At 29.1% G+C, this 22,167-nt stretch overlaps 1 protein-coding gene across 11 annotated transcripts in view; it reads right to left on the reverse strand.

The window, feature by feature from the left end:
* The window catches only part of LOC127714493 (uncharacterized), a 165,274-nt gene that overhangs the window by 38,348 nt on the left and 104,759 nt on the right, over positions 1–22,167 (reverse strand). For 2 of the 11 annotated variants that reach the window (XM_052220557.1, XM_052220554.1), the window contains exon 1: positions 2,223–3,227. The exons of 4 other annotated variants lie outside the window; for them this stretch is intronic. The gene's annotated coding sequence lies outside the window, so the exon portion shown is untranslated. Of the gene's footprint in view, positions 1–1,073; positions 1,148–2,222; positions 3,228–3,324; positions 3,366–22,167 lie in introns of those variants that run through there. 5 more of the 11 variants (XM_052220555.1, XM_052220552.1, XM_052220553.1 and 2 more) reach the window with 5 other exon arrangements.

Below are 22,167 nucleotides of genomic sequence, written 5' to 3' on the forward strand. Positions count from 1 at the left end.
TGAGTTAAGCCGTTTTTAACTGATTTTTATAGTTTGTTCTTATGTTGGTTTCAAGCTGTTACACCACTTTCCCAGGTTAGGAGCCTGTAGTTCACTGGCAGTTATTGGTTCATGCCTGTTATATTTGTTTTTCGTAAATTGTTTTGTTATAAATTAGGCCGTTAGTTTTCTCTATTGAATTGTTTCATATTTTTGACGTCGGGACCTTTATAGCCGACTATACGGTATTAGTTTTTTTCTCATTGTTGAAGGCCGGACGGTTGCCTTTAATTGCTTACATCCACTTCATTTGATCTTTGGTGGATAGTTGTCACAATGGCAATCATACCACATCTCCTTATTTCATTATTCCTCATTCAATCTCTCAATATGAATAATACTATTTGAATAAACTGTTCTTCATTCATTATGTAAACTAGAAATATAATGGTTGATGAATAATTGTTTTTGGTTTTATATTATGCTATACTTTATGAAGTCAACAATTTACATTATTGTTTTTCGTAAAATTAAGGGACCATTTATTCTGGGGTATGGTGGCAGAAGGATGTTTTTCTGACGGTATTTTCATTTTCACCTTTTGTGAATTTTTTTTGATCGGGGAATCTTGTTTTCATTTGTTTACACAACTATATTCTACATTATGATGGGTAAAATATTCATTTTCATTTTGTTTTGGGCAAGCTTATTCATTTTTACCTGGCATTGCAATTATGACGATTTCAAATCCTACTGTCACCCCCACCGCCAGCGAATATCAAATTGTTGTGCCCTTATCATACTTCGATTTTTCGTCTATTGTACTATCTCAGATTTTCACTTGTTTGTTAATAATTCCAATGGAATATATTTCAAGTCCATTTTTCAATTTGTGAATATGATATTTTGTCCAATTTTGAGGGAATAAGAGCGAGTAGCGCAGCTAGCAAAAATAGAATCGTAGGTAGCTTGTTTGGTCTCTGTAATTATCGGTCGTAGTTGCCCTTTAACTAAGCATAATTATATGGTTTTTTAGTATAATTAATTTAACAGATTGCACATATACATGTATACAATATACAATGGGGACTTACTGTGCACCACTTATTGCGGACCTGTTTCTGTATTGTTATGAGTTACAATAAGCAAAGATCCATCGAAACAACATCTGATACAAAAAATTAATAACACTTTTAGATATTTGGATGATATATTGGCTCTCAATAATGACACTAAAGATTCTATCCTGCTGAACTGACTTTAAATAAAGCTAATACTAGTACTAACAATGAACACTGCGCTTTCCTGGATCTTGATATCTATATCTTTAACGGAAAGCTTAATACCAAAATTGACGATAAAAGAAATTATTTTTCAGTTCCTATTGTTAACTATCCATTTTCAGATGGTGAAGTTCCCTTGTCACCATCTTATGTTGTTTATATATCTCAACTTGTTCGATTCGCTCGTGTATGTAACAACATATTTGATTTTAACGGAAGAAATCTCTGTATTACTGAAAAATATTGCACCAGGGTTTTCGATATCACAAACTAGTCAAAACATTTACTAAATTCTATCATCGGTACAAGTAAATATAAATCAACATGCAGACATCTTATACGTTCAGGTATTTCACATCCAATCTTTTATATTATTTTATGATGGTATGATACTAAACCCCTAACGGGAGGGATTGTCCTTGATTTCCATATGAAGAAGACATAATCTTTCAATCAGTTTAATTGAGGTCTGGAGCTGGCATGTCAGTGACTGCTAGTAGTCCTTTGTTAATGTATGTATCATTGTCATTTTGCTTAGTTTTTTCTGTTACCTATTCTGACATCGGACTTGGACTTCTTTTAAACTGAGTTTTACTGTACGTATTGCTGTGTGTTTGTTTATTCTACATTGGGTAGAGGTATAGGGGAGGGTTGAAATCTCAAAAAACATGTTTAACCCCGCCGCAGGAGCCTCAGGCCTTTGTTAGTCTTGTGTGTGTGTTTTTTTTTTTAATTTCAGTTCATTCATATGTTTCGGAGTTTATTGTGACGTCCATTTTCACTGAACTAGTACACATTTTTGTTTAGGAGCCAGCTGAAGCCCGCCTCCGGGTGAGGGATTTTCTCGCTGTGTTGAAGACCCATTGGTAGCATTGTGCTGTTTTCTGCTCTTTGGTCGGGTTGTTGTCTCTTTGACACATTCCCCATTTCCATTCTTATTTCATTTTATTTTATACATACCTTCATATTATACTGGTATGAAATAAGAGTGACAATTTAATGCATGTCTGCAACGTACAGCTGGTAGACACATCTAACTATTGATTTCTCAAGTACTGTGCAAAATATGATTTGCATAATCCAATAGCTTCTGTTGACATAATTAGTCGTTAAAGATCACTGAAAAATGAGATATGTATAGGGGGGGGGGGGTATATTTTATAATTTCTAAACAACTAAATTACGTAGAAGTTTTATACGATTCCGTAATTTTGATTAGCTGAGGCATTCCAGAAGTTAACCGTTTTAATAATTTCTGTATAAAATGAAACATTTAAGACTGCACGTAACAAAATAAACGAAAGCCTTGATTTCAATAGCAATTTCACGGTTGTAGCATAATAATGTAATTGTATAGGGTTGTAAAAACGATAAACGTGCGAATATTTTTATTATGAAGTGTGGAAGAGTCGGTCAACGTTTTTACGCCTCAATACAATGAAATGAGATAAGAGCATTTGCCATTGAAGGTATAAAATAGGGTGGTCTTGTAATCAATTCATTTCTACTTTCGCTTTCAGTTTTACAAATTCTTCCTTTTTTAATTTACCTTTAAATCAATCACAGAAAAGTCCTTCGTGTTATATATATTATATAACTTCGACGCAAACTGCATGTTTAGATGTGAACATGTTTCTTAGAGCCCTCAATGTAGAAAAGTATATATGCGTGCGTGTCCGAAAAAAAACATAATGGCCTCGAAGCTATTTGTTGTGAAATAGGTCCGTTATGTATATTAAATTTACATCATATTATGTCACTAAATGTAATTGGATAACTAGCCTTTATCATGTTTTATCCTTCAATAAGGTCAGGATTTATCCTATAGTTTCCATGTTGTTAACTATCATTTAAATCCACCCTAAAAATCATTGTACATTAGAAAACCCTTCAACCGAGCTAACGCCCTCGGAGGTATTATATCTCATACATATATGTGTACACACACTGCACCAGATTACCTAGTATGTTTTTTTTTTACATTTCTATTTCAAGCAAGTATAAAAATGTGTAACCCTTATCATGCTTACGTCGCAAAACTATTTAGATACTAAAATCTTACCTTATCAAGATATAAATAATACAATTGTACTGCCTGACTAAACCTGGGGCGTGTTTTTTTGTTCTTCGGTAGTGAGCCAGAAGAGGTCCATTTCTGTTTTTTTGAATAGGGAAGATCTTCTGGCTCTCTTCCATCTCTTCTTTTTTGATAGGTAGTTTAGACGGCAGAGGCACATAACAAACATGGCGTCGTTTAGTCTAAATGACATTAATAAATTTATGAATGCAGATATATTAGTATGTGAGCTGTGTTATAAACGTTTTTATGGTATGACAGTCTTAGTAGGACATCCGTGTAGGACGATAAGCTGGATAAATATAAGAACCGCACGGACAATAACAGTTAAGGGACGACTATTTGATATTCTAGGGAAGGGATTTTGATTGATTATTGTTTAACGCTACTTTCAACACTAAGTTGGGCTATTCCGTGGTGGTCAGTTTAAATTTATAGATCAAGGATGGGGAAGGGAAGAGGGCATTATTAACTTTTTTAATCTGTCGCTAATTATGCCTTTTTTTCAGCTCTTATCAGGCGACTATATTATATATGAAATCCTCCTGTCCCCCACCCCAATAAATGAATAAATATCAAATGGTTTTTCTTCTTATTTAACACAAGTTTAAATTGATTGATTGTTTGTTGCTAATTTTTAACGCCCAGTGACAAAAATGTCATGCATGTTCAGGACTCGATTCAGGAAAACACGAGTTTAAAATTCAGGTATATATGATATAAAAACGAAGAGATGTATGATTGCTAATGAGGCAACTATCCACCGGAGTTCAAATATGAAGTGGATGTAAGCAATTATACGCAACCGTAATTAAGGCCTTCAACAATGACAAAACCCGATACTGTATTAAAAGTCGTCAATAAAAGGCCCGACGTGAAAAGTGTAAGAAACAATTCAAACGAAAAAACTAACGGCCTAATTTTACATAACAAAATAATTTACAAAATATCAAAGTCGAGGCATGAACCAACGACAACCACTAGACTATAGGCTCCTGACTTGGGACAGGCACACAAAGAATATGGCAGGGTTGATATAAAAACGAAGATTGCCAATGAGACAACCCTCCACAAGAGACCAAATGACACAGCAATTAATAGCTATAGGTCACCGTACGGCCTTCAACAATAAGCAAAGCCCATACCGCAAAGTCGGCTATAAAAGGCCCCGAAATCACAAATGTAAAACAATTCAAACGAGAAAACTAACGGTCTAATTAATGTACAAAAAAATGAACGAAAAACAAGTATGTAACACAGCAACAAACGACAACCACTAAATTACAGGCTCCTGACTTGGGACAGGCACATACATACAGAATGTGGCGGGGTTAAACATGTTAGCGGGATCCGGCCCAACCCGCCCCCTAACCTGGGACAGTGGTGTAACAGTGCAAGAACATGTTTGTGAGCGCTTAATCCTTCCCGAAGCTGGGACAGTGGTGTAACAGTACAATATAAGAACAACCTGCACAAATCAATTGCAATTAGATTAACTCAAAAGATCGGTACGAGACACACAAAAAAAAGTTACATTAAGAAAATAGACACAAAGCACCGAAATAAGAGTATGCAATTACTGGAAGTTTGTTCAAAGCTAATAACAACTAGTACTAAAATAAATCTTGTTCTCCCAGACTGAAGTATCAATCAGTACACAACCAACGGATTCATTAAAAAAAAAAAGAAAAAAAAACTGTCTGAGAAATGTCTGGTATACATTGTATACTTGCATATTGATACATATACAAGGAAAATTTTTGAAAAGTGGTGGTCCGAAGGTTTTGACCATCGAAATTTTGCAATAGAAATAATAGTTAGGACCAGAAGATTTTCTTCAAGGACCACCAGAGAATAATGATTTTGAGAACTTTCCGATATCTTTGCTTTATACAAAAATAATCTAGTTTGGTTACTTTAAAAAAAAAATGGATAGACAAGATGTTTATGATCATATTCGAGACAAACATTGACGAATTTTGTGCAGTTTAAGATTATTCTTAAAAATCAAATAGTGGGGGTTTAAGCCAGATTTGTCTAGCTAAATTGATTTAGAGGAAAGAACAAAGAAAAATGTCACGAACAGAACACACTTGCAGTCATGTCTACCGGACGTATCTTAACTTTCTATAAAATCATCGGAAACTTCATTTATGTCATCCAACATAACAAAAATCTGCTATATTCGACGGCAAATTGAATTTTTGTTTTACTGATCTTCCGTAGAATATCTCCAGAAGAGGTCCAGATTCATTTTTTTGGACTCTTCACCAGAAGACATTCTGGAGATGTGCAGAAGAGACCAATAAAACACGCCCCTGGTGGTATGTTTACCTGTGTGTCAAATAACTGAGGCTCTAAAGGTGGTTTTTCCCGTGACAGTGAAAGAACATTTTAAAAAGATTTACAACATCTGTTTTTTTCTTTCGTTATCTATTTGATTATGGTATGACATAATTGAATGCATTGTATTGTCTCAATCTGTGTCAATTTTTATTTCTACTGCAATGTATGTCTTATCAAATGTTAACAAACAGACGCATTTTGGTTGAATTTGAAACGTGAAATACAAGAGAAATGCGGGTACTTAAACTATATACATGTACTTAGACATGGTATAATTAGAAAATAACACACTTAATATTTGATAAAAATAGAACCATGTTAACATGATAGGGTCAAGTGCAGATACAAGTATTTAAATTTTCGGAAAATCATTTTAAAGTATCGAAGCGAAAATAAGAAGGTGTAACTTTGTCGGTAATTGATCGTGGTTAAAAATTGTTCCAGAGGAAAAAATACCTCATATCATTAAAAAGACGGCGGGGGCCGGTGGCTGGAGGATTTTTAAGATTAGAATCCTTGTCTGGTAGGAGATAAAATAAATAGTTTGCCCGAGACAAGATGAAAATGAACAATATGCAACACAAAAAGCAGAAATTAAAAGTGAAAATAAATTTTCGCGCGAGAAAAAAATAAACAGTCGTTGCAACAGATATGAAAATGAATAGTCAATCCGGAAAAATCCTCTAGTCCCTCCCTTTCCCTCTCCCTTCTTCGCAGAATACCAGGTCGTCCCCTTTTCCTACAACATAGAAATACGTCATGCATGACATTAAAGGATGTAGGTTTGCGATGTAAATTTGTAAATTTACTTTTCCATTTATTTCCCTTTTTCCATGATTCTTGCTATTAAGTAATTTTGTTTGAAACTTGTTTTTGTTTAACTATGAGGCAAAATTGGAAATTGAAAAAAAGCAACCTACAAATGTTTAATATTGAATATAGAATTATATTATAGTGTATTGCTAGGATGAGAATTTCACCCAGTCAGACAATTTTATATTAATACTACTACTATAGGGGGTTCTTGGACCCCCAAAAAAAATTTAAGACCCCCAAGTTATATCATCTTACATAATCTCAAATGACATAATATGACATAATATGACATAAAATGATATAATATAGGGGTCATAAATAGAGGATGGGGGTCATAAATAAATTATATGAATTAGAACCTCATAATATGTAAAACTTAATGTCATAAGATGGGGGTCATAACAAACTTAATTGAATATAACCCCCAAATTATATTATTATATCTTTATAACACCTGAATTACATAAGATGGTGGTCATACATAAATTAAATATATATCTATTAAATACCTTTAAGAAACCACACACCATGAACTGAAAAACTTATAATTATCAATCAACATTATAAACATTTATCATACAAAGTTTCCATACATTATCTGATGGGCTTTGAAAGAAAAATGTGAACCTATAGATGTGGGTGTTTTTTTGTTACAATATCTAAACTGACAATTGTATAAAATATCACCAACTAGCATAACAGAATGATGAACCTCTCAACAAAACAAAGGAAAAATACAATAGTATCAACAACAACAAAAAATAAAAAGGATATGTAATGAAATTAATATATACTTTATTCTCATTAAACACAAGTTATTAATTTAAAAAAAGATCCAATTAAAATATCCTAGTTTATTCTGTATAATATTATAGTACACATGATATTAAGATGAGACAAATCACCATTCAAGTCACAAAATAAAATTTATACACTTTAAAGTTTAGATAGTTCCTTTATGATCCTAATCCATTTCTTACCCTAAGGTAACACAGACGTTCAGTATAAGCGAGAATTTTTACAACTTTATTAAGCAAAACACTAAACTATATGGTATTTGTTAAACATTTAAGAACCATTCCTTTTCTTATACCATGACCAAAATTATATATATTTTTTCAAGTTTCATATGTTTTTTATGTACATTTTAATTTACCCAAAAAAGTTATTTAAGTGTGTTATTTCATTAATCAATTAAAGTTCCCTATGAAACTGAAATTGGCACCTCCATTTTTTAATACTTAAACCTCTAAGTGACATGACCATCCAATAACCACAAATTATTTTTACTTGTCAAAGTTTAAATCTTCTATCATAAAAGGTTTCATCATTATTACACAATTAATATATTCTAAATTACTAGACCTTAGAAATCTATTCATTTCTATTACCAAAACAAAAAGTTGACCAATCCCTAGATTACTGGAGCATAACCATCAATATCTATTGACAAAATTTTTATTTTAAAAGACGATGTACCTAATTATGTTGTTAATGTTAACTGTTTTAAACTTATTAAAAGAATAAAAACATGTTTAGCACTCTCCGTACATAGTTCTACTGTTACTTTACCTCTTTTCAATGCAATTTTATAAAACCGATGTTAAACTTCCAGTTTTTATAACAATAGGTTAAACTAATACATTTTATTCATAATAGTATCATACAGAAATCCAAACATAATTTTATACATTGATGATATAATATGACAATAATTTTAGTAGTTTTATAGTTAAATTTTTTTTTTAGTTTAGATATTGTTGAGTTTTAGAAATGTTATGTTTATATGCATATTGTTTTGATGTAATGCATGGATTTTTTCTGTCATCTTTTATACTGATTTGAGATATGGTTAAAGTTAAATAAAATCACTTTGTACCAACATATATCATAAAAATGATAACTGTTTTTCCATTTCCTTAATGTTAAACTATCTCATTGTAAAGCAATTTAAAATATCAATGTTAAACTTTCCCCTTTTATTACAATTTATCATTTTAATGTTAAATTTCATCCTTACAGAAATGTAACCAAAAACTTATCCTTTGCCTATATTATAGGACAAATTCTTTGAATTTATGACTAGTTTTAGAGTAGACTTTTTTCTAACTTTGTTATCAATAGTATAATTATATTGTTTTGATTTAAAGCAAGGATTTTTTATTTTAAGGTCATCTTTTATACTGACTTGAGTTATTATTAAAGTTAAAATATCTCACATTTTCACAACGTATATCATAAAAATGTTCACTGTTTACAATTTCTTTAATGTTATACTATCTCTTTGTAAAGCAATTTATAATATCAATGTTAAAAGGGCATTTTCTGTCAAATCCATGTTCACCGAATTGACTCAAATTCTCATATTTGATTTATAACATACTAAAACCTTATCCAAATTACAATATGTCTGAAATAAACAATTAGCAATGCATGGACTCGATAAAATGTATCAGCATTTCATATCGATTTATGTTTTTTTTAAGTATAGATATTGTTGCCTTTTAAGAAATGTTATGTTTATAAGCATATTGTTTTGATGTAATGCATGGATTTTTTATGTCATCTTTTATACTGATTTGAGATATGGTTAAAGTTGAATAACATCACTTTGTACCAAAATATATCATAAAGATGATTTTCCATTTCCTTAATTTTAAACTATCTCATTGTAAATCAATTTACAATACCAATGTTAAATCCCCCCTTTTATAACAATTGATCATTTTAATGTTAAATACGTCCTAACAGAAATGTAACCAAAAACTTAAGCCTATATACTAAGACAAATTCTTCGGTTTTTTTACTAGTTTTAGAGTATATTTTACTCTAACTTTGTTATAAATAGTATAATTATATTGTTTTGATTTAAAGCAAAGATGTGTTATTTTTAGGTCATCTTTTATACTAACTTGAGTTATTATTCAAGTTAAAATATCTCACTTTTCAATAATATATATCATAAAAATGTTCACTGTTTTCAATTTCTTTAATGTTATTATCTCATTGTAAAGTATTTTGTAATACCAATGTTAAAAGGGCATTTGCTGTCAAATCCGTGTCCACCGAATTGACTCAAATTCTCATATTTGATTAATAACATACTAAAGCTTATATCCAAATTACAATAAGTCTGAAATAAATAATTAACAATGTATGCACTCGATAAAATGTATCAGCATTTCGTGTGTATTTTAGTCTAGACGCCAACAATTTAACCATCGAGATGACCTCAGAAGGTTGTCGATGGTCATATAATCCGAAATAAGCATAAACATGAATATAAATAGATAGCAACCTCGTGCATTTGGACTTTTCTAGGTCTGTTTGATTTCATGTTTTAGGTTAAACAAAATAAGTTTATCGTCGTTTTTACCTGTAAAAGCATGATTTTTTTATTGATTGAATCATTCAACGAAATGGTTCACTTTAGTTTCACTTTTAATGTTGACATTCTTTTCCTTTTAATGGCTGAACACGACTAATATACGCGTACCCAATCTCTAGTTAATTGGTTATATTGAAGTTTACATGAATATGGATTCAATGAGATCGAATTATTCACTTCTTGCTTATTTTGACAAAATTGAACTAAACTGGCTGCTAAAAGCCAAATGTTATTTCACTATTTCACTTTCATTTAGGATTGGGAAAAAATTATACTTTAACTGTTTTTATATCCCATAGCTAATGCTCCTTTAAACTATCTCCTTTTATAATGATTTGTCATATTAATGTTAAATTTCCTCCTTACAAAAATGTAAAACTGATATGATAGGACAAATTGGTTTTTTTACTAATTTTAGAGTAGATTTTTCCACACTTTGTTAAAGCCATGAGTTTAGATATAGCTAAGTTTAAAAGTGGGACAAAAGATACCAGAGGGACATTCAAACTCATATGTCGAAAATAAACAAAGCCATGGCTAAAAAAGAAAAAGACCAACAGATTAACAATAGTACACAAAACACAACATAGAAAACTACAGACTGAGCAACATGAACCTCACCAAAAACTGGGGGTGATCTCAGAAATCTTAAGAAATCTTATATTTACGTTTGTATTGATTTCCTAATACATAAACACCATGCTAAATGTTAAATAAGAGAATAAGTACATTTGCCAATGAATTGTCTTCCTAGTCATTGTTAACCTTAATGATTTGGTGCTTTTTATATATTTATATATACATGTATATATATTTAGTCACGTTATGTTTGTAAATTTGGAAACAACTCTGTAAACATGGAAAATACTGAAGATTTTTGATGATAGGTAAACAGTATAACTCTATAAGTTTTGGTTTTCAAGGAACAAATATAACAAGACTTGAATTTTGTTATATGGTTTATTGAATGTAAACATGATAGAAAATTGTTTTATAAATTTTTGCTGTTGTTTTTATTTATCAAAGAAAACACTCATTTTCTATTTACAAAATGTAATTGTTTAATAAAAGATAAACATGTGTAAGGTTTATTACAACTACTCTTTTTGTATTATTTAGATTATTTTTTTTATGATAAATGTACATTTTTATTAAAAGCTACAGCTGCAGTAACCACAATTTCAGATACAGTGCCCAAAACTACTGCTACAGTGTCTAAAATAACTGCAAGGCCTCTGCCAACAATTACAGCTACAGTGCCAACTATAGAAACCAGTTCAACCATTAAAGTTATAACGGACATTTCATCCATATTATTATCTACCAAATATCAAAAAAAAGGGAAGAATTTCAGAACTAACTATGTTAATACTACTAGTTCATTTTCATTTATTCAAAATGAAAGTACTGAATCTATGATAAATGGTGCCATCACATTTTTCTGAATACTATTACTTATGATAAAAAACTAACATATATCATACTCACTGTTTTTATTTGTGTTATAATATTATTATTTCATATTTTTAAAATATATTTTGTAATAAAAAAAAAGTTTTAAAAATTACAAATGAATGAAAATTCATATGAGAAAATAACATATATAAGAAAACCACTACAAATTTATAGATTGTTTTCATTTATGGTATAAAGGATTGTGGATATGAGCAAACATTGTCACCTTTTTGTCATAACTGCTTTTGTTAGATTCCATTACCTACAGCAAAGAAACCATCAATACCTACCAATTCACACTGGTTTAGAAAGTCCAGAATTATATTCTCTTAATGATATACACACAACACACTCCTCATTAACCTTATTATCATCGCAACCATCCTATTCAAGAAATCCAGATACTCCAGATTCATCTGAACTACCAAATATCCAAAATCCATCTTTATCATCATCATCATCCCTTTGACCATCTGCACTGTATTTTCAAAGGTGGTCTTATTCAATTCCTACAGGACCAGGAGTGCAAACCCGGTTGAAAAGCCATCTTCTCCAGTCGCAAATAGAACACGAAAGAAAAAAAAAGAAAAATATAATTTTGAAGAGATGATTGATTAAGAATTGTGTTTCATACAAATTTCATTGAACTTCAATAAACATAACAAAAAGGTTCGGAACTAGATGCCAGTGTCAAACTCATATATATATACATGTGCTTGTTTTGCTGTTTGACCAATTTTCTATAACAAAACACATATGAAAAATAGGTAGTATAAAGCTATTAAAAGTCATAATAATTGTTTTTAAACTAACAATAAACATTTATGAAAAATACAAAAAAAACACCATTTTACATGTTATGTAACTGGTAGTGTTTCAGTCATAAAATTAAAATGTTCAATACAGCATTACAATAAAATGATTGTGAAAATTTTCATTTAATATTTGCAAACTAATTTTTCAGTCGTTTAGATTTAGACATATGTAGTTTTTTTTTTTTTTTTTTTTTTTTTTACATTTTTTTTATGTAGATTGACTTATGTCTTAATTTCTTAATACTTATGTGTATGTGTGTGTGTGTTGTTTTAATTTTTTATATACTGTTATTGGAAAATTCAGAAACAAAAAAAAGCCAATGATTTTTTAGTAGCTAAGATTTAGACAGATATATTTTCTATTTTTTATTTTGCATTCCTTATGTGGATTAACATATGGTTTGATTTCGTCATACTCATCTGTATGAATGTTTGGTTTTGTTACCTTTTTTTGTGTCTTAAAACTAACAATAAACATTTATAAAAAGTACAAAAAACACCAACCATCTTACATGTTGTGTAATAGAAGTTTTTAAATCACAAAAGTAAAATGTTCGATACAGTATTACAAGGTTTGAGTCGATATTGATGTCATCCTTGATTTGGTTGCCTTTCCAAATGATATTTTATGAAAGTGTTTATTATGGAGTGGGGTATCAGTATCTTATAAACATCCTCTGTAGTTTAGTAGTTTAGATATAATTTAGTGTAGTTATTTTGTTATGCTTCAAGTTAAATTTCTGAATATTAATTTTTTATTTGTTTTAAAATTGGTAATACTACAAATATGTATGCTAATAAAATGATTGTCAACATTTTCATTTAATACATGCAAACTAATTTTTTCAGTAGTTTAGATTAAGACAGATGTATATTTTTGTTTCTTTTTTTATAAAGATTGACTTATGTCTTAATTTCTTAATATTTATGTGTATGTATGTGTTGTTTTATTTTTTTTATACTGTTATTGGTAAATGCAGAAACAAAAAAAAGAGCTAATGATGTTTTAGTAGTTAAGATTTAGACAGATCTATTTTCTTTTGTATTAATCCTTATGTAGATTAACATATGGTTTGATTTTTTAATACTCATGTGTATGTGTGTTTGTTTTTTATCCCCTTTGTTTTGTCTGAAAACTAACAATAAACATATATAAAAAATACAAAAAACACCTAACATTTTACATGTTAAGAGTTTTTAAATCACAAAAGTAAAATGTTCAATACAGCATTATAAGGTTTGAGTCAGTATTGATGTCCCCCTGTATAGCTCCTCTAATTGGTCGCCTTTCCAAAGAATATTCGATGAAAGTGTTTATCATGGAGTGGGGTATCAGTGTCTTAAAAACACCCTCTATAGTTTAGTAGTTTAGATATAATTTAGTATAGATTTTTTGTTATGCTTAATGTCGATATTCTGAATATTAATTTGTTGTTTGTTTTGATATTGAAAATACTACAAATATATGTGCCAATACAATGATTGTGATATATTAGAAGTTTTTATTTTCATTTAATACATGCAAACTAATTGTTTAGCAGTTTAGATTTAGACAGATGTATATTTTTGTTTCATTTTTTATGTAGATTGACTTATGGTTTAATTTCTTAATACTTATATGTATGTGTGTGTATGTATTGTTTTATTTATTTTTTTATACTGTTATTGTTAAATCCAGAAACAAAATAAGTGCCAATGATTTTTTAGTAGTTGAGATTTAGACAGATGTATTCGTTTTTTAATTCTTATATAGATTAACTTATGGTTTGATTTCTTAATTCTCATGCGTATGTGTGTGTGGTATTTCTTTTTTTTTTCTCCTTGTACGGTTAATGTTAAACTTTTGTGGAACAAAATGAGTGCCAATGATATATATCTATGTATGCAATACTGGTAATTTCATACTTGTTTTATACATGTTATTATTGATAAGAAAATCTTGATAATGTCTCATTTAATTGAGAAAATATCTTAAAAATATGTCATATATGCATTTAATGTTTGCAAATTAATATCACACAATTCACATATCATTTTTAATCTTGAAGTATTAAGGTATTGTTATATAATTTGTTATTATTGTTAAATACCCTTTCTATGTGTATTATGAACTGCTATAGCAAATAGTAACAATGTTAACTCAGAAGGATCACATATATGTATCAAAAAAGAAAGAAAAAAAAACATGTTTAGGAAGAACCAAATATTTTATTTTATAGTTAATAGTTCTAAAAAAAAAAAGAAAGAAAAAAGCATCGTTTTTGTGTGTGTGTGTGTGTGTGTGTGCACATGTTCAATGTTTTAAAGTTTTATAAAGCAGAGTTATTGTTTATATATTTTTAATATTAAAGGTATCAAAAAAGAACTACTTCGTTTTATACTTATTTGATACATATTGCTTTTATCAAAAAAAAATCTCTGTTTGATATGTTAAAAAAAAAAAAAAAAAAAAAAAAAACAAGACTTGCGTACCAATGTTGAAAGTCTCTAAAGAACTATCTCATATTCAATTTTATTAAAAAAAAAAATTACAAGCTAATATGTTTAAAAAATAAATTTATAAATCTTTTTTTTTTTTTTTTTTCACATATGAAAATAAGCAGATTTATTCTTACATATATGTTTTTTTTTTTGTTTGGTTTTTTTTTGCTGTTAAAATAATACTGTAAATACGTTTTTATGATTGACGCATATTTGAATAAATGTTGAGTAAAACATATTTGATTATTTATGTTATTTCATTGAACAATCCAAATTGCAAATTGAGGTCCTATTTCTATGTACCCTGTCAATAGAATTGGAAGGAGATTGAGCTTTCTTTTCTTATATATTCATTGATACCTTGATTTAATTTGTTGTTTGGGTTACTTAAGTTTATTGAGATTTACGCCAGAGTCATATCACAGGAACTATTGAACAGGTACATAAATGTATTTAGGGTAATAAAACAGGCAAACTAAAAATTAATGTATAAGGAAATTTTGAGTTCTAATAAACCCAATGTTCATGTATTCTTTAAACTACTGGACTACATATCTTGGAGGTACTAGAGATTTCATCTGCGATTGGAAAAATTGAAAAATCATCTTAAGAGAAAGCTTTGCAAATTGTGTCATCATTTGACAGAGGACAATATACACAATCCGCTTAATGCAATGCACGGCACCAGGGGAGACCATCAAATACTATGTTTTTACAAGGTTGTTAAAATAAAATTCGATGGTCTCCCCTGTTGACGTGCATTCATGGCAATTCTTTTTTATGTATCCTAACTCGAATAATTCAAGCCCTTTCCGTGTCCGATTTTCTCCCACACGAGGGCTTGAACTCCTTATGATCATTGGCCGCGTCGCCTGCTCTCTGTGAGAGAGAGCCAATCGGCGGCGATCAGGATAATGAGTCTGCGCAACTGTCTTGTAATTGTCTTACCAAACAAGGGTGTTCAATTAACACAAATCCGATAATAATTAATTAACATCAATTAACATCAGTTTACATCATTTAACATCAATTAACATCCGGAACTCCTCCTTCTTTAGCTGCCAACTTAAATCAAAATTCCCATATTGCATAGCGGTGTGAATTTTCCGGTAGACGGTCTTTATCGAGGAAGACGTTCAGGCGTTAATGTAGCCTTCGTAGATCAGCGGAATATAACGACTGAATTATTCGGGTTATATGTATCCCTGAATTTAACATTAAATATGGTCTCTCTTGCAAGGCTTCTCTTGCACGACATGAAGACCATACCATGATTTTACAAGGTGGGTAAAAAAAAAATTAATAAAAAAAAAAAAAAATTATATGGTCTCTCTTGCAAGGCTTCTCTTGCACGACATGAAGACTATACCATGATTTTACAAGGTGGGTGAAAAAAAATTAATAAAAAAAAAATTTTAAATTGATAAAAAAAAAAAAAATTTTAAATTGAAAAAATTTAAAATTTGAAAAAAAAATTGGTAATTTTTTTTTTTTTTTTTTTATTAATTTAAAATTTTTTTTTTATAAATTGTTTTTCACCGACCTTGTAAAATCATGGTAAAGTCTTCATGTCGTGCAAGAGAAGCCTTGCAAGAGAGACCATATAATTTTTTTTTTTTTTTATTAATTTTTTTTTTACCCACCTTGTAAAATCATGGTATGGTCTTCATGTCGTGCAAGAGAAGCCTTGCAAGAGAGACCATATTTAATGTTAAATTCAGGGATACATATAACCCGAATAATTCAGTCGTTATATTCCGCTGATCTACGAAGGCTACATTAACGCCTGAACGTCTTCCTCGATAAAGACCGTCTACCGGAAAATTCACACCGCTATGCAATATGGGAATTTTGATTTAAGTTGGCAGCTAAAGAAGGAGGAGTTCCGGATGTTAATTGATGTTAAATGATGTAAACTGATGTTAATTGATGTTAATTAATTATTATCGGATTTGTGTTAATTGAACACCCGTGTTTGGTAAGACAATTACAAGACAGTTGCGCAGACTCATTATCCTGATCGCCGCCGATTGGCTCTCTCTCACAGAGAGCAGGCGACGCGGCCAATGATCATAAGGAGTTCAAGCCCTCGTGTGGGAGAAAATCGGACACGGAAAGGGCTTGAATTATTCGAGTTAGGATACATAAAAAAGAATTGCCATGAATGCACGTCAACAGGGGAGACCATCGAATTTTATTTTAACAACCTTGTAAAAACATAGTATTTGATGGTCTCCCCTGGTGCCGTGCATTGCATTAAGCGGATTGTGTATATTGTCCTCTGTCAAATGATGACACAATTTGCAAAGCTTTCTCTTAAGATGATTTTTCAATTTTTCCAATCGCAGATGAAATCTCTAGTACCTCCAAGATATGTAGTCCAGTAGTTTAAAGAATACATGAACATTGGGTTTATTAGAACTCAAAATTTCCTTATACATTAATTTTTAGTTTGCCTGTTTTATTACCCTAAATACATTTATGTACCTGTTCAATAGTTCCTGTGATATGACTCTGGCGTAAATCTCAATAAACTTAAGTAACCCAAACAACAAATTAAATCAAGGTATCAATGAATATATAAGAAAAGAAAGCTCAATCTCCTTCCAATTCTATTGACAGGGTACATAGAAATAGGACCTCAATTTGCAATTTGGATTGTTCAATGAAATAACATAAATAATCAAATATGTTTTACTCAACATTTATTCAAATATGCGTCAATCATAAAAACGTATTTACAGTATTATTTTAACAGCAAAAAAAAACCAAACAAAAAAAAAAAACATATATGTAAGAATAAATCTGCTTATTTTCATATGTGAAAAAAAAAAAAAAAAAAAGATTTATAAATTTATTTTTTAAACATATTAGCTTGTAATTTTTTTTTTTAATAAAATTGAATATGAGATAGTTCTTTAGAGACTTTCAACATTGGTACGCAAGTCTTGTTTTTTTTTTTTTTTTTTTTTTTTTAACATATCAAACAGAGATTTTTTTTTGATAAAAGCAATATGTATCAAATAAGTATAAAACGAAGTAGTTCTTTTTTGATACCTTTAATATTAAAAATATATAAACAATAACTCTGCTTTATAAAACTTTAAAACATTGAACATGTGCACACACACACACACACACACACAAAAACGATGCTTTTTTCTTTCTTTTTTTTTTTAGAACTATTAACTATAAAATAAAATATTTGGTTCTTCCTAAACATGTTTTTTTTTCTTTCTTTTTTGATACATATATGTGATCCTTCTGAGTTAACATTGTTACTATTTGCTATAGCAGTTCATAATACACATAGAAAGGGTATTTAACAATAATAACAAATTATATAACAATACCTTAATACTTCAAGATTAAAAATGATATGTGAATTGTGTGATATTAATTTGCAAACATTAAATGCATATATGACATATTTTTAAGATATTTTCTCAATTAAATGAGACATTATCAAGATTTTCTTATCAATAATAACATGTATAAAACAAGTATGAAATTACCAGTATTGCATACATAGATATATATCATTGGCACTCATTTTGTTCCACAAAAGTTTAACATTAACCGTACAAGGAGAAAAAAAAAAGAAATACCACACACACATACGCATGAGAATTAAGAAATCAAACCATAAGTTAATCTATATAAGAATTAAAAAACGAATACATCTGTCTAAATCTCAACTACTAAAAAATCATTGGCACTTATTTTGTTTCTGGATTTAACAATAACAGTATAAAAAAATAAATAAAACAATACATACACACACATACATATAAGTATTAAGAAATTAAACCATAAGTCAATCTACATAAAAAATGAAACAAAAATATACATCTGTCTAAATCTAAACTGCTAAACAATTAGTTTGCATGTATTAAATGAAAATAAAAACTTCTAATATATCACAATCATTGTATTGGCACATATATTTGTAGTATTTTCAATATCAAAACAAACAACAAATTAATATTCAGAATATCGACATTAAGCATAACAAAAAATCTATACTAAATTATATCTAAACTACTAAACTATAGAGGGTGTTTTTAAGACACTGATACCCCACTCCATGATAAACACTTTCATCGAATATTCTTTGGAAAGGCGACCAATTAGAGGAGCTATACAGGGGGACATCAATACTGACTCAAACCTTATAATGCTGTATTGAACATTTTACTTTTGTGATTTAAAAACTCTTAACATGTAAAATGTTAGGTGTTTTTTGTATTTTTTATATATGTTTATTGTTAGTTTTCAGACAAAACAAAGGGGATAAAAAACAAACACACATACACATGAGTATTAAAAAATCAAACCATATGTTAATCTACATAAGGATTAATACAAAAGAAAATAGATCTGTCTAAATCTTAACTACTAAAACATCATTAGCTCTTTTTTTTGTTTCTGCATTTACCAATAACAGTATAAAAAAAATAAAACAACACATACATACACATAAATATTAAGAAATTAAGACATAAGTCAATCTTTATAAAAAAAGAAACAAAAATATACATCTGTCTTAATCTAAACTACTGAAAAAATTAGTTTGCATGTATTAAATGAAAATGTTGACAATCATTTTATTAGCATACATATTTGTAGTATTACCAATTTTAAAACAAATAAAAAATTAATATTCAGAAATTTAACTTGAAGCATAACAAAATAACTACACTAAATTATATCTAAACTACTAAACTACAGAGGATGTTTATAAGATACTGATACCCCACTCCATAATAAACACTTTCATCAAATATCATTTGGAAAGGCAACCAAATCAAGGATGACATCAATATCGACTCAAACCTTGTAATACTGTATCGAACATTTTACTTTTGTGATTTAAAAACTTCTATTACACAACATGTAAGATGGTTGGTGTTTTTTGTACTTTTTATAAATGTTTATTGTTAGTTTTAAGACACAAAAAAAGGTAACAAAACCAAACATTCATACAGATGAGTATGACGAAATCAAACCATATGTTAATCCACATAAGGAATGCAAAATAAAAAATAGAAAATATATCTGTCTAAATCTTAGCTACTAAAAAATCATTGGCTTTTTTTTGTTTCTGAATTTTCCAATAACAGTATATAAAAAATTAAAACAACACACACACACATACACATAAGTATTAAGAAATTAAGACATAAGTCAATCTACATAAAAAAAATGTAAAAAAAAAAAAAAAAAAAAAAAAACTACATATGTCTAAATCTAAACGACTGAAAAATTAGTTTGCAAATATTAAATGAAAATTTTCACAATCATTTTATTGTAATGCTGTATTGAACATTTTAATTTTATGACTGAAACACTACCAGTTACATAACATGTAAAATGGTGTTTTTTTTGTATTTTTCATAAATGTTTATTGTTAGTTTAAAAACAATTATTATGACTTTTAATAGCTTTATACTACCTATTTTTCATATGTGTTTTGTTATAGAAAATTGGTCAAACAGCAAAACAAGCACATGTATATATATATGAGTTTGACACTGGCATCTAGTTCCGAACCTTTTTGTTATGTTTATTGAAGTTCAATGAAATTTGTATGAAACACAATTCTTAATCAATCATCTCTTCAAAATTATATTTTTCTTTTTTTTTCTTTCGTGTTCTATTTGCGACTGGAGAAGATGGCTTTTCAACCGGGTTTGCACTCCTGGTCCTGTAGGAATTGAATAAGACCACCTTTGAAAATACAGTGCAGATGGTCAAAGGGATGATGATGATGATAAAGATGGATTTTGGATATTTGGTAGTTCAGATGAATCTGGAGTATCTGGATTTCTTGAATAGGATGGTTGCGATGATAATAAGGTTAATGAGGAGTGTGTTGTGTGTATATCATTAAGAGAATATAATTCTGGACTTTCTAAACCAGTGTGAATTGGTAGGTATTGATGGTTTCTTTGCTGTAGGTAATGGAATCTAACAAAAGCAGTTATGACAAAAAGGTGACAATGTTTGCTCATATCCACAATCCTTTATACCATAAATGAAAACAATCTATAAATTTGTAGTGGTTTTCTTATATATGTTATTTTCTCATATGAATTTTCATTCATTTGTAATTTTTAAAACTTTTTTTTTATTACAAAATATATTTTAAAAATATGAAATAATAATATTATAACACAAATAAAAACAGTGAGTATGATATATGTTAGTTTTTTATCATAAGTAATAGTATTCAGAAAAATGTGATGGCACCATTTATCATAGATTCAGTACTTTCATTTTGAATAAATGAAAATGAACTAGTAGTATTAACATAGTTAGTTCTGAAATTCTTCCCTTTTTTTTGATATTTGGTAGATAATAATATGGATGAAATGTCCGTTATAACTTTAATGGTTGAACTGGTTTCTATAGTTGGCACTGTAGCTGTAATTGTTGGCAGAGGCCTTGCAGTTATTTTAGACACTGTAGCAGTAGTTTTGGGCACTGTATCTGAAATTGTGGTTACTGCAGCTGTAGCTTTTAATAAAAATGTACATTTATCATAAAAAAAATAATCTAAATAATACAAAAAGAGTAGTTGTAATAAACCTTACACATGTTTATCTTTTATTAAACAATTACATTTTGTAAATAGAAAATGAGTGTTTTCTTTGATAAATAAAAACAACAGCAAAAATTTATAAAACAATTTTCTATCATGTTTACATTCAATAAACCATATAACAAAATTCAAGTCTTGTTATATTTGTTCCTTGAAAACCAAAACTTATAGAGTTATACTGTTTACCTATCATCAAAAATCTTCAGTATTTTCCATGTTTACAGAGTTGTTTCCAAATTTACAAACATAACGTGACTAAATATATATACATGTATATATAAATATATAAAAAGCACCAAATCATTAAGGTTAACAATGACTAGGAAGACAATTCATTGGCAAATGTACTTATTCTCTTATTTAACATTTAGCATGGTGTTTATGTATTAGGAAATCAATACAAACGTAAATATAAGATTTCTTAAGATTTCTGAGATCACCCCCAGTTTTTGGTGAGGTTCATGTTGCTCAGTCTGTAGTTTTCTATGTTGTGTTTTGTGTACTATTGTTTATCTGTTGGTCTTTTTTCTTTTTTAGCCATGGCTTTGTTTATTTTCGACATATGAGTTTGAATGTCCCTCTGGTATCTTTTGTCCCACTTTTAAACTTAGCTATATCTAAACTCATGGCTTTAACAAAGTGTGGAAAAATCTACTCTAAAATTAGTAAAAAAACCAATTTGTCCTATCATATCAGTTTTACATTTTTGTAAGGAGGAAATTTAACATTAATATGACAAATCATTATAAAAGGAGATAGTTTAAAGGAGCATTAGCTATGGGATATAAAAACAGTTAAAGTATAATTTTTTCCCAATCCTAAATGAAAGTGAAATAGTGAAATAACATTTGGCTTTTAGCAGCCAGTTTAGTTCAATTTTGTCAAAATAAGCAAGAAGTGAATAATTCGATCTCATTGAATCC

This window comes from Mytilus californianus, unplaced genomic scaffold (assembly GCF_021869535.1).
Source record: "Mytilus californianus isolate M0D057914Y unplaced genomic scaffold, xbMytCali1.0.p SCAF_9, whole genome shotgun sequence".
NCBI lineage: Eukaryota > Metazoa > Mollusca > Bivalvia > Mytilida > Mytilidae > Mytilus > Mytilus californianus.